This window comes from Paroedura picta, chromosome 1 (assembly GCF_049243985.1).
Source record: "Paroedura picta isolate Pp20150507F chromosome 1, Ppicta_v3.0, whole genome shotgun sequence".
NCBI classification, from domain to species: Eukaryota; Metazoa; Chordata; class Lepidosauria; order Squamata; family Gekkonidae; genus Paroedura; species Paroedura picta.
In genome coordinates, this window is record NC_135369.1 from 200588203 (window position 1) to 200601968 (window position 13766).

The window sequence follows — 13766 nt, forward strand, 5'->3', positions numbered from 1 at the left end:
TCCAGTGCATAAGATCATTCAAGGTCACGTCCTTTTATGATAGCGATCATTTGCCTTTGAAAATGGTATTTAGTCCCCCCATAGCCAACCTGAGGTTAAACGGAAGGACTAGTGGACCCACAGATTCTGAAATCAAGATATGCCCAGTTAGATGGAATGCCAACATAGATAAAACCTTGGCAGATTTGTTAGACTCTCATGCTTTTAGAGATATGTCACAGATATTTTTAAACTGTGAACAGATAGATACTGGCATAATGGTCTTTGAACAACTGGTAAGAGAAGTACAGATGGCCCTCAAAAGTCTGAATATGAACCAGAAGCAGTTGGCAAGGAATCTGTCTAAACCTTGGTACGACAGAGAATGTAGGCAATGTAAGAATTCCCTAAGAGCTAAACATAGAGAGTATAGACATAACCCTACACAAAACCTATGGGAAGAACTAAAGGAAAAGAAATCTTATTACAAAGCATTAATTAAATGCAAAAAGTTTGAGGACATATACAAAACATAGGAGCTGCTAAGGCAAGCAATTAAACAAAATAACACATCACAGTTCTGGAGACTAGTTTCTGGTTGAACAAGTAAATCCTATCCAAGTTCAACCATACTACTAGAGATTTGGGAAAACCACTATCAAGAACTTATGCGGCTCTGGACATCTCTGAAACATGCCAAGTAAACTCAGGAAGTCTGGATAATCTTCCCCTATGGCCTACTGTTCAACTTTCTGAGATCAAAAATTTGATAGGTACACTGCGGCCTGGTAAGGCAGCTGGAGTTGATTTAGTCCTCCCTGGACCTAATTAAAAGAAATGCAGAATGGTGGGCACCGGTATTAGCCAATTTATTCACGATAATTGATAAGACAGGGAAAATTCCAAAGGGTTGGGAGGTGGCAACCATTGTACCCATACATAAAAAAGGGAATCTGAATGACCCAGCCAATTGTAGACCGATAAGTCTACTAAGCGTAATAAGCAAACTCTACGCAAAACATCTTCAGTGGAAACTTCGGGATTGGCTGGACCAGAATAATTTTCTGGCAGATGAATAAGGAGGATTTAGAGAGGGTTGTTCAACACAAGATCACTGTACAATACTTGATCATCTCGTCGTTAAATATTCTTCCAGCTCTATGACAACCCTGAATGCAGCTTTTGTTGATTTGAAATCGGCTTTTGACTCTGTGTCAAGGGAATTACTATGGGAGAAATTAGTTAAGACTAACATAGATAAGCATCTTCTATTTTTGATACGTGCTATGCATGAAAATACTACCATCAGAATTAAGTGTAATGCCCATGGTCATCTGACTAATTCTATTAAAGCACTTAAGGGAGTTAAGCAGGGCTGTGTTTTATCACCCCTACTGTTTAACATCTTTATAAATGATATGGTTGAACATTTTCGGAATAGTGAATTACATCCCCCCAGATTAGCTAACAAACATATCTCACTACCGCTCTATGCAGATGACGCTGTCCTGTTATCAAGAACGCCAAATGGAATGAGAAGGGCCTTGGTTCTACTGGGTACTTACTGCCGATTGAACCAGCTAGAAGTCAATCATTCAAAAACAAAGATTATGGTTTTTGGTAACAAGCCTAAAACATATACATGGCATCTCAATTCATCACCCATAGAACAGGTCAGATTTTACAAATATCTGGGAATACTATTCCAATCAAATGGCCGTAGAAACTCCCATATATCATATATTTCTTCAAATGCCCAGAGAGGCTCAGGTGCCATTCAGAAATTCTTCTGGCACAAAGGTGGGCGTAATGTTCCCTCAGCCCTTAAGCTGTTCAAGGCAAAACCTCTAGCACAGATGATGTTTGGGGCCCCATTGTGTATAAATGCCAATATTTCCAGCCTAGAAAAGACCCAGGCTAAATTTTTAAGACCCCTGCTCCAAGTACCAACCAGCATTTCCAACGCTGCAATCTGGGTGGAAACAGGAAAGCAGTAGTAGTGGGGCAGTGAGAATGTAGCACAGGCTTTCTCCACCAGTGGTTAATGGCTCCCTGGAGTTTCTTGATGGCCCTAGTAGGGTTTCCCAAATGGGGAGGCGTGCAGAATGCTCAGAAGCATGAGAAGGCGGCAGAGGGAAGGGAGAGAGTGAAGAGGTGAGGAATGGCCAGAGGCGCATTACTTATTAGCGTTATACCATAGTGCTGGCATAATGCTGTTTTTTCAATATGCATAAATGCCCACAATCCTTCTGCCCCTCTCATTAAACTTGCCCTACTAGATGTTATAATGTAGGCCGCTCTAATTTAAGAAGTTGCAGGTTTTTACTGAGTCTCTCTTACCTTAAAGCATGTCTCAGCCAATGGCTGATCCTCCAGATTGAGGCAAATCCCTTCTGATGGATCCAGTGCAAAAGAGAGACCTTCCTTGCTCCCCTGAGGTCTATCATGTATCTTTCCCACATCCACTGACATGGTCAGCTAGTCAAAGAGCCACTTCCTGGAGATTATTCCTGGAGACTTTAAACAGAAGTCAGAATCACAGAATCATAGAGTTGGAAGGGGCCATACAGGCCATCTAGTCCAACCCCCTGCTCAACGCAGGATCAGCCCAAAGCATCCTAAAGCATCCAAGAAAAGTGTGTATCCAACCTTTGCTTGAAGACTGCCAGTGAGGGGGAGCTCACCACCTCCTTAGGCAGCCTATTCCACTGCTGAACTACTCTGACTGTGAAAATTTTTTTCCTGATATCTAGCCTATATCGTTGTACTTGTAGTTTAAGCCCATTACTGCGTGTCCTCTCCTCTGCAGCCAGCAGAAACAGCATCCTGCCCTCCTCCAAGTGACAACCTTTCAAATACTTAAAGAGGGCTATCATGTCCCCTTTCAACCTCCTTTTCTCCAGGCTGAACATAACCAAGTCCTTCAACCTATCTTCATAGGTTGGCCCCAGATCATCCTCGTCACTCTCCTCTCTACCCTTTCAATTTTATCCACGTCCTTCGTGAAGTGAGGCCTCCAGAACTGCACACTGTACTCCAGGTGTACTCCAGGTGTGGTTTGACCAGTGCCGTATACAATGGGACTATGACATCTTGTGATTTTGATGTGATGCCCCTGTTGATACAGCACAAAATGGCATTTGCCTTTTTTACCACTGCATCAAACTGCCTGCTCATGTTTAGCTTGCAATCCACAAGTACCCCAAGGTCTCGTTCACACACAGTGTTATCTAGAAGTGTATCCCCCATCCAGTAGGCATGCTTTTCATTTTTCTGACCCAGATGCAGAACTTTACACTTATCTTTATTAAATTGCATCTTGTTCTCATTTTCCCATTGTGTTCAGATCTCGTTGAACTCTGTCTCTATCTTCCGGAGTATTTGCCAGTCCTCCCAATTTGGTGTCATCTGCAAATTTGATGAGTAGTCCCTCCACCCCTTCATCTAGATAATTAATAAATATATTAAAAAGGACCAGACCAAGCACCGAGCCCTGAGGTACCCCACTACTCACCTCCCTCCAGTCTGATGAAACACCATTGACAACAACTCTTTGAGTGCGTTTCTCTAACCAATTCCCTATCCACCTAACTATCTGAAAATCCAGATTGCAGTCCTTGAATTTATCCATCAGAACATCATGGGGAACCTTGTCAAAAGCTTTTCTAAAATCCAGGTCCTCCAAACCACTTTCCCTATTTAGAGAAGGGAAGTTTGAGTCACCCGGACTCATTCTGCACCCCTTGGATAATGCACTTTCAATGTACTTTTCGAAGTAGATTTCCCACTTTCAGCCCACTTTACAAGTAGATTTTCCTATTCCACACAGGAAAATCCAGCTGCAAAAGCACGTTGAAAATGTATCACCCATTGTGTGCGGAATGAGCCCCATTGTCTCTGTCCAGACATATTACCATTTGTATTTATACCTTCTCCTCTCTCTGCCTGGCTTCTGCCCAGAGGGGGGAAATGTTTAAAATGCTCCTTCAAACAGCATACAGGGAAATTACATTTCTTCACAGAAGGGAAGGCAGGATCAATTTCTTCCTCCACCCACATCACAATTCCAAGCTCCACTGGGCTCCCCTGGATTTTAAGATGCCTTTCCTAACAACTGCTGGGGGATTGCGGGGGGGGGGGGGGAGGAGGCGGAGAACATAGCTTGTAGTTGGGCCCTCTGAGAAAAAGCCTTATTCCGTATCATGGATCTCCAGTGTGGTGAACTTGTGGCCCAGGGGGGCTGCCGACACCTTTCCTGGTGCTCCCAAGTCATTTTAGAAAGCAGGTGGAGACAGATGTGGCTGCAGATGTTCCCAAAGCTGCTTTGGCAGCAGCTGCCACTAGGAACTTTACTGCATGACTGAAGAGAGGCTGTGTGTGAGGGAGAGAAAATTAAAACCATTAGATTAAACTCAGTGAAGAGTTATAACACATGAAAGTGCCTTCTGCTGAATCAGACCTTCGTTCCAGAGCTGCAGTTCTCTGGGGTCACAGCATCTACCGTCTGATCAGTTGACAGGAGATAGCAGGAATTGGACTTGTAACCTTCTGCATGCCAAGCAGATGTTCTACCACTGAGCCAGTTTGAGCACCCTGGTATAGATCCAGGAATCTTGTAGTGCAAATGAGGGACCTTCTTCCTTTTTCACCTTTCTTTTCCCACCCCACTAATCTGGTGAGCTAGTCAAAGACTCACTTCCTGGGTATCTTCTTTCTGTTGGAGGAGGAGGATCTTTAAGCAAATAATGTTGCATTTGCTGTCATTAGAGGTGTTTCTTGATGTCACAAGAATCCATTGACATCAAGGTGTGCCAAAGCATTCAGGATCTCAGGCAATCACAAGTATTTAATTGAAGTTTCTCAGTTAACAAAAGATCAATCAGGACATGCAAGGAAACAAGACTGAAATCTGATTACAGCTGTCAGAATATCTGCATGGTTCTCAGATCAGACGGCGAGACAAAAGACCTTGGAGGACCCCTTTTGTGCACAAAACTAGGGCTTAGTGCGGGTGAATGCTCTGGTATAGTCTTCTGGTATAGTCACTCCTTCTTGACTTGTCATTATCCAGTAAGAAATATATTCATGCTGAAATTAGTACAGTCTCTTCTTTGTTTCCACTCTCATTTCACGGCACACTGAAAACACCAAGAAAAGCTTTTTCCACTGCTCTTGTTGCCACTGATGCAAACAGCTGACCCTATTTTCTGACTGGCCCTAGTGGTGCAAACAGCTGACCCTCTTTTTAAATCCGTATTCTGCATGATAGTCCTCTAATCCAATGCTGTGGGAACAGCTGTGGTCTTGGGAAGACAATGCATGTGAGACCCAACATGGTGTGGTAGTTAAAGTGTTAGACAAGGATCGTGGAGAACCTGGTTCAAATCTCCCCTCTGCCCTGGGAAGCTACTGGGTGGCCTTGAGCCAGTCTCTTCCCCTCAGCCTAGCCTACCTCACAGGATTGTAAGAATAAAACAGAGGCGGGGAGACTGATGTAGGCCACCTTGGATCCTAAGTAGGGAGAAAGAAGGACATAAGTGAAGTGAATAAATAAATGAACATTTCAGTGGCTCTGTTATGAAGGATGTCACACAGAATGACCATAAGAGATGGGAGCAATGAATGGAGCCAAGAATCTCTGTGAAAGAGCAGTGACAATATCTGTATTTTGGTTGTTGGAGTCTTGGATTAGAAGGGAAACAGCGAGGCTGGGAAGATCCTCCATTAGGCATTTGTAGATTGTTTTCAGGAACCAGCATAGCTTCAGACTGCTAACTTAGTCACAGGCTTGCTTTCCATAAGTGCTGACCAAAACGGCAGATCAAAACATCAGCAGAATGGGGCCAAGTACAGAAAGAGGATAAACTTATGCAACTCTCAGGTTGGTAGAAAAATCTTAACGTTCAAAAGGAGCAAACAATTGGATGAAATTAAAAAGTTTAAAATTGCGAGATCTTGTGGGCTTACTCATGGGCTCTCCCCAATTATTCTAGCCTGCCAATGAAACTGCATAGAACAGTTTGTGATGGCTTGGAAATCCCAGGTGGTCATCATAGTTTCATGTTGAAAGCTGGAGGGAGGGAGGGAGCAATGGAGGCGGACAATGAGCAGTGCCTCCTGCTTGTAAATGCGCAATAGTAAACTGCACATTTGTCCACTTCCTAACAGGAGACTCCTCCCACCTTATCCCACCATCTTTGTTGTGGTTTTTTGCTTCCCGACGAGGCATTGGAGAAGCCCGAAGAGTGGACAACCTGCTGGTTTCCCCCTGCTTCTCAGGTTGTCAATCAATGTAAGCTGCCAACCGGCCTTACAGCGGTGGTTTTAGGGACTCAAACAATGAGAGGCTGGGCAGGGGCAAATTCCTCATGCGGAAACAGTCAAAGAGATATAAAATTAGTTAGGCAATCCAGCCGTACATCTCCTAGATTCCCTGCAGCTGACCCTGTGGAAAAGTTATCCAAGAACTCCCGAAAGACAACAAACGTTACCCATGAAAATATGTCTTTGTTATACTGACCCTTCTGGAGATAATCAGAGTTTCATACAGTCTCTGTTGCATTGCTATACCATTATGACTGGAGTCCACAATTAGTTGAGTGCATGTCAGACTGCACGCGTCCAAGCAGTCTTGTACAGTTGGGTTAATATCTCTGGGATAAGTATTATTTTGTGCAATTGCTTCCAGGCTTCTCCAGTGGGGCATGGAGCTCTCCCGTTTCTGCAGTCTTCAGACTATAGTTCCTCTGGAGAAAAGGGCTGCTTTGGAGGGCAGACTCTAAGGCATTGTACCCTGCTGAGGTCCCTCCCCTCCCCAAACTCTGCCGTCCTCCGGCTTTACTCGCAAAATCTCAAGGTATTTCTCAGTCCAGAGGTGACAACCCTAATTTTGCTTGTCAAGTAAAAGTGCAGCGTTTTCACTACACTCAGCGTTTCTTCTTTTTACATAATGGTTCGGAATTTGCATTTCCTTTTACATAATAGTACTGAATTTGAATTAAAGAAATTAGCCCTTCCTTTTAGGAATGCAATCAGCCCCTTTGCTGAGCAACCGGTGGCTTGCCAAGTTCTGCAGGATAGATTTCTGCATTCAAAACAACCTGCATGTAACCATGAAAGATTGTCAAGGACACAGCAAGGAAGTGAAGACATCCCAGTAAATCAGCCTAAATCCTGGCTGGGATTAATAATGCATTCCGTGCTACTAATATGGAAGGATCCCAGAGGCTTTGCCTGTATTCTACCGTGTTTACTTTGACAAATAACCAACTTCCTTGTAATATAAAAGGTATCATCTTGCAAATCCTGGCACTGTTATGAACTCTTTCAGATTTTCAGTGCTGGCTTCACTGTTGTTTTTTGGGTCCAATAACTCTAATTTGCAAGGACTTGATTTTGCCCTCTCCATAAAGAAGAAACACTTAGCCAGAGCGTCAGTTGTTATTTCCTAGCAGGTTTAATCCCCCCCTTTTAAAAAATGCCTTTCTCCAGCCCTGTCCACCCTTGGCCATCTCCACCTCTTTCCCATATTTTGTCCCATTGACTGTCTACGAGTTGCTGAATTGGAGGGAACGAGGCAGAAGCAGACCTATTTTTCTTCATTTTGACTGTTCTGATGGCCATTCTGCTTCCAAACAATTTAGAGTGGGAAGAATTAGAAGAATAAATATTTTTAAATCAGTGGGGGATTAAACATGGCTCCCACAGTAGAGCTGTGTAACGGATCAGTACACAATTCAAGCACTTCCCCGCCACCTCCATAAGATTTCATCCTGGGGGCAGGCAGAAAACTGCCATCGATTATTCAGCTGAAGACATGACCTAAGAGAATAAGCAGCTGGCAGGATCAAGAAGCCACTGTTTTCCCTTATTCTGGGCAGGGAAGCCAAAAAGGTCAGTCCCAAACTACCGCCTCATATTTTAAGGCCTTAGCCTCTGTGAATCTCTCAGGCCAATTCTGCATGGGCGGAAAAGGCCGAGAGGGCAGCCATATGGAAGGAGGGCAAATTCCCACTTCTAAAGGACATTGCCACCAAGCTGTCACCCTCTCGGGCCTGGCATGGATCTGGCCTCAGAAGCCCCAAGCTAAGGGAATGCGGATTCTTCCGGGTTCCCTTAGCCCACTGCGGGGGCCAACAGGGCCTGTCTAATTAGAAGTCCGCACTCCTAACCACTACACCAAACTGGCTCTCATGGGCTTTCTGCCATCCTGTTAAAAGATTCATGACGGGTCAAAAGTCAAAAGTGACTTCCGTTTTTGCATTCTTATTGACCAGTTTAAATGTTACGGTTCTGCTCCCCTCCAAAATCCCTTTAGAAGAAGAAGAGTTGGTCCTTATGTGCCGCTTTTCTCTACCCAAAGGAGTCTCAAAGCGGCTTCCAATTGCCTTCCCTTTCCTCTCCCCACAACAGACACCCCATAAAGGAGGTGAGGCTGAAAGAGCCCTGATATTCCTAAAGAAGAAGAAGAGTTGGCTCTTATATGCAGATTTACTCTACCCCAGTGGTCCCCAACCTTTCCGAGGCTGGGGACCGGCAGGGCATCGGGCCGCGCCCCCGCGGACCGCGCCCGTGCGGGCCATGCCCGCGGATCGGGCCGCACCCGAGCCGCGCCCACGAGCCGCGCCCGGGCCGCGCCCGCGGATCGGGCCGCGCCCGCGGATCGGGTCGAGCGGGCGTGGCCCGCACAGGCGCGGCCCGGCCCTGATTCCCTCTCCCCGCCTCCCGCAGTAAGAAGCTTCCCGGGCCGCAAGCTTGCGGCCTGGGAAGTTTTTTACTGCGGGGGCGGGGCGGGGAGAGGGAGCCGCGGCCCGGTGCCATGGCCTTTGCGGCCCGGCGCCGGGCCGCGGCCCGCAGGTTGGGGACCACTGCTCTACCCGAAGAAGTTTCAAAGTGGCTTACAGTCGCCTTCCCTGTCCTCTCCCTGTGAGGTAGGTGAGGCTGAGAGAGCCCTGATATAACTGCTCTGTCAGAACAGCTTTATCAGTGCCGTGGTGAGCCCAAGGTCACCCAGCTGGCTGCATGTGGAGGAGGAGCAGGGAATCAAACCTGGCTTGCCAGATTAGAAGTCTGCACTCCTAACCACTACACCAAACTGGCTCTCTCTTTAGAGAGGAGAAACATTATTTTGAACTTGGATTATGCTTGAATTAGTTATTGAAAATCTTTGTCACTGGCTTCCCTTTTGTTTAACGCTTGTCTAATTAGCTAGCTTTTACCTTTACCTAATTAGCTACAAGATAAGTAGAGAGATGGCAAAGTTGGTGACTATAATCTTTGATAGTGATGGTGATGATAATTATAGATTTTTAATTTGCTTCTGGAGCAACTTGATTGTGGTTTTGCTCATTGGTGTGCGTACAATATAATGGCATTTCTGAATCATAGGGCTGCCAACTCTGGACTGGGAAATAACTCAGAGAATTTCTGGGTGGAACCTGTGCAGGGAGGGATTTGGGGAGGGGCATACCATTGTGTCCACCCTCAAGGGAACTGATCCCTGTCACTTGGGGATCAGTTGTGAATGATTTCAAAAGATCCCCAGGTCCTACCTGGAGGCTGGCAACCAGACCATTTCAAGCAATGGCCTCCTAACTTGGATGCGAGGGGGAAAAATAAAAGAAGAGAGTAGGAGAAAAAGAGAATATGATAAAGAGAGAGGAAGATCAAGAAATGAAGGAAGTAACTGAAATGAAAATGAGAGAAAGAAATATTTGTGTCAAAGGCACTGACAGTGTGGACTTTCTTTTGTTTCATTATCAAAGTTTTTCTGCAAATCTTGCTCAACTTATCAGCTTCATCTAACTACAAATTTAATAAATCTCCCCTCGAATCTTTTGACAGCTGCTTATGGAGCCACCTTGGCTTCCTTAGGCTCCTTCCATCTTTTCTTCTCAAGGGAATTGTTTGTGATTGAGCCTTCAGTATTTCACTTTGAAGAAACTCCCAGCCCTCTTGGACTCCCATCTCTTTCTGACCATGGGACTCAACCCAACATCCCTTTAAGTTTGTTAAGATTTGCTTTCCTGATGTCCAGTCTATATATCTGACTATGCAAAAGTTTTTTTTCTCTTTCCCACAGTTGTAAATTCCAAAATCACATGGACACTACTGCCAAGCATGCCCACTACTTCCACCTCATCTACCAATTCTCCCCTATTGATGAAAATAGCAGACCTGCCCTAGTTCCCTTCTCTACTTTCTAGGAAATGAAGCTGTCAGCAGGACAAGTTAAGAATATAATGGAGTTTGCACATTTAGCAGAGTTGGTCTTCCAACAGATATCTGGGTAATTGAAATGACCCATGACCAGTTTCCCACCTTTTTGAAAATTGTGTAATTTGGTCTTGGAGTATCTCATCCAAGTCCTCTGACTGGCTTGGTGGTCTATAGCAGACCCCCGCAATAATACCACTCTCATTTCCTACTCCTTTCATATTTACCCAAATACACTCAACTGAACTTTCATGCTCGGGTACCTGTATTTTTTCACAAGTATAAAAATTCTTAACATATATTGCTACACCTCCCCCCTTCTTTTCTTGTCTGTCCCTTCTGAATAGATTGTACCCCTCAATTTTAATATTCCCATTGTGAGTATTATCCCACCAAGTTTCTGTGATTCCTATTAGGGCATAGCCCCCTTCCTCTATTACGGCTACTAGTTCCTGCTGCTTGTTTCCCATACTCTGTGCATTAGTGCAGATACTCTTCTCTAAGTATGTATTATCAAGTTATCTAATAAATAGCTACTATATTAGTTACCACTTGGTGAATGTGCTTTTCTTTTTGTTGTTGTTTTCTCACCACATGCACTCAGCCCCCTGCACTTACTAGGTATACTAGGCACTCAGCTAACATTCAGGATATTGAGAGTTTACCACAAGTCTACCAATATTTAATAACCTTCAAAAGCTTCATGCAATTTTTAAACAAAGTACTATTTTATAAAACGAGTACATGGAATTAGAACAGAAACAATCACAAATGTTATGAAAAGAGGCAGAGGAACAATAGAATGGGTCAGGCAAGTCAATAAGATGTCTCTAGAGTAAGGGCAATACATACATCAACACAGAAAGCTAAATAAAGAAAAACACAACAGGCAAGCCAGCTAATTGTAGATCCCATTTCACTAGAGCTTTCTCCATTGTGAAGTGAAAAAGATTAACATATGCAGTCTATATTAGAAATTACACGATGGAACCTTTATCACTCAGGTCTAAAGAAAAGACTTTTTCATGTAGAAGTTTTAAATTTAAGGAAGGTCCAAAAGTACGAAGCCCCTAAGAAGATGAATTTTCAATACATCCAAAGAAGGCAAAGGCTTAAGACCAGGGGTAGTTAAACTGCGGCCCTCCAGATGTCCATGGACTACAATTCCCAGAAGCCCCTGCCAGCATTCGCTGTAGTCCATGGACATCTGGAGGGCCGAAGTTTGACTACCCCTGCTTAAGACAATGCAGTCCCATTCAGAATACTGGAGACTCAGCTCTCAAGCTTGTTGTCTAGCCTGGGCTATCTAAAAATTGGTAGAGGGGAGGGGGACTCTACATAGATAAAAGTTCCCTTGAGTCTGCTCTTACAGTCTTGAGCAGGGGTAGTCAAACTGCGGCCCTCCAGATGTCTGGACATCTGGAGGGCCGCAGTTTGACTACCCCTGGTCTTGAGCATCAGGGATTCAACCACAAAGAAACAATGACAATAATAAGGATAGCAGCTACAAATTCAATAAATAAATACAGAACAGAGTTAAAATAAATATAGAACTTTAAAAAGCAAATAGAATGTTGGATGTAACAGAGATATTATTGAACGATTGCCAAACAAAACAAAAAAGTCTCCACCCACCAGCTAATGGTGGCAACAGAAGAGGACAGACAAAACTCCCTCGGTGTAGAAAGTTCTAGACATTTGATGCCATGAGACAAAAGACCCTCTCACTGTTTCCACTCAGAAGGTGGAGGGCAGCCTTTGAAGATGACCACAGTGGTCAGGTGCTAGTAGAGTTGCCAACTCTGAGTTGTGTAATACCTGGAAATTTGGGAGGGCAGAACCTGGGGGAGGGGGGATCGCAGCAGGCTACAATGCCCTAGAGTTCACCCTCCAAAGCAGCCATTTTCTCCAGGGGAAGTAACCTTGGTCATCTGGAGATCAATTGTAATAGCAGATCTCCAGATGCCACCTGGAAGTTGGAAATTCAGTTGGGTTAGTTCATGACTGTGTCGACCATCCTTCATATCTTGGTCTTGACCAGCACCTTGAATTGTGCCCAGAAACAAAATGGGAGCTGTTTGTTTGCCACCAAAAGCTGCGATGAACAGAAAGCTTGTGGTGAAATGGCTTGGAACTGTCCCCATGACTCATGCAGAGTCCTCAGACAAAACAACCCAGCCCGAGACTAAAAGGAGAGGCCTCAGGGAGGCAGGGGAGGCTACTGGAAAGCAGAGAGAGAGAGAGAGAGAGAGAGGGACCCGGCAGGATCCTTTTGCTCCCTGCCACTTTTTGCAGAAAGCAGACTTTAAATGGCCCACGAATGGTTACAAACTGCTTTGCCATGAATCATGAACCAAACTGTACTGCAAAACTGCAGCTCACGCCCATCCCTAGTTCAGATACTCTTGGGAGTCTCACTTCTATTTTCAGCCATGTGGTTATCTTCTCACTCAGCACCCGGGGGCGGGGGGGGGGTTCAATTTATTGAAATTACAGACAGTCCGTTACCTGCTGCTTCACTTCCCTCTGGCATGATTATTTTAATTGTTTCCTTATATTTTTCTATCCTATTTATGTTTAGTTAATTTTTTTAAAGATAAATTTAATTAGTCTGGTGTCCTTGGATTGGTCTGTTTCTTTTGTCTGTTGGTCTTTGGTCTAGCTCAGGGGTAGTCAAACTGCGGCCCTCCAGATGTCCCTGGACTACAATTCCCATGACCCCCTGCCAGCATTTGCTGGTAGGGGCTCATGGGAATTGTAGTCCAGGGATATCTGGAGGGCCGCAGTTTGACTACCCCTGGTCTAGCTGTTGTTTTTAAAGCTGTAAAATAAATTTTAGTTTTTGATCTAACTAAAATTTATCTTACAGCTAGCTGGACTTATTTTATAGTTACTTTAGTAGTTTACTAGTTTACATAGCTCATCCCATTTAATTTGTTCTTTGTTTTGGTCGGGTTTTGTTATTGAATTTCTTTCCTTTTAGGAAATTTTAGGGATATATATATTTTGTCTGCATCCTTGAAATTTCTATGCTGGATTCTTTGAGACCTGGAGTTGCAGTAGGATCTGTGAGAGGTGGCGTAATGTTTCCCTAACTGCTATGGACAAGGAATCACCCTCCCCAGTGGAGGTGGCCCCAAAACTCAAGCAAGCTAAAATGGATCATTTTATAAATCCCCCTGAGTGTCTTGAATCTTATTGGCATCCAAAATGTTTTAGTCTGCTTGAAGAGGAAGAACCACCAGTGACCCCCCAACCTTTTTATCACCGGGGACCGGTCAACACTTGACAATTTTACTGAGGCCTGCGGGGGGGGGGTAGTCTTTTGCCGAGGGACGCTGCTGCCGCCTGAGCCCCTGCTCCATTTGCTTTCCTGCCGGCGCCCCTGACTTCCTGCCACCCACTGGGCAGCACTACTAGTAGCTGCTGAGCAGTGCTACAGCGAGGGGGAGCCCCAGCCACAGTGGCTGATGGAGAGTACCAAAGGTGAGCCGGCAGCAGAGTGGCAGGGCAGCCCCCGAGGCAGCAGCCGGGGAGGAGGATGAGGAGGAGCCACGGCCCGGTACTGACTG